We start from the raw sequence: 265 nt of genomic DNA on the forward strand, positions 1-265 counted from the left end.
AACCCCCCCCCCCCCCCCACCCCAAAAAAAAAAAAAAAAAAAGAAAAACCCCACAAAAAGAACTTTTTTTTAAAATTCTTTAATTTTTTTTTTTTAAAATCATGAAATCGTCATTTTAAAAAAAAAACAACAAAAAAGCCACAAAAAAAGAAAAAAATCACCCAAAATGCTGGATATTTACCAACTTCTGCCTTCTTTTTTGGGGTTGGTTTGGGGGTTTTTTTGGTGCCACCCCCCCTTTTTTATTTTTATTTTTTTTTAATTT

The sequence above is a fragment of the Calidris pugnax genome, unplaced genomic scaffold (genome assembly GCF_001431845.1).
Source record: "Calidris pugnax isolate Ruff unplaced genomic scaffold, ASM143184v1 scaffold617, whole genome shotgun sequence".
NCBI lineage: Eukaryota > Metazoa > Chordata > Aves > Charadriiformes > Scolopacidae > Calidris > Calidris pugnax.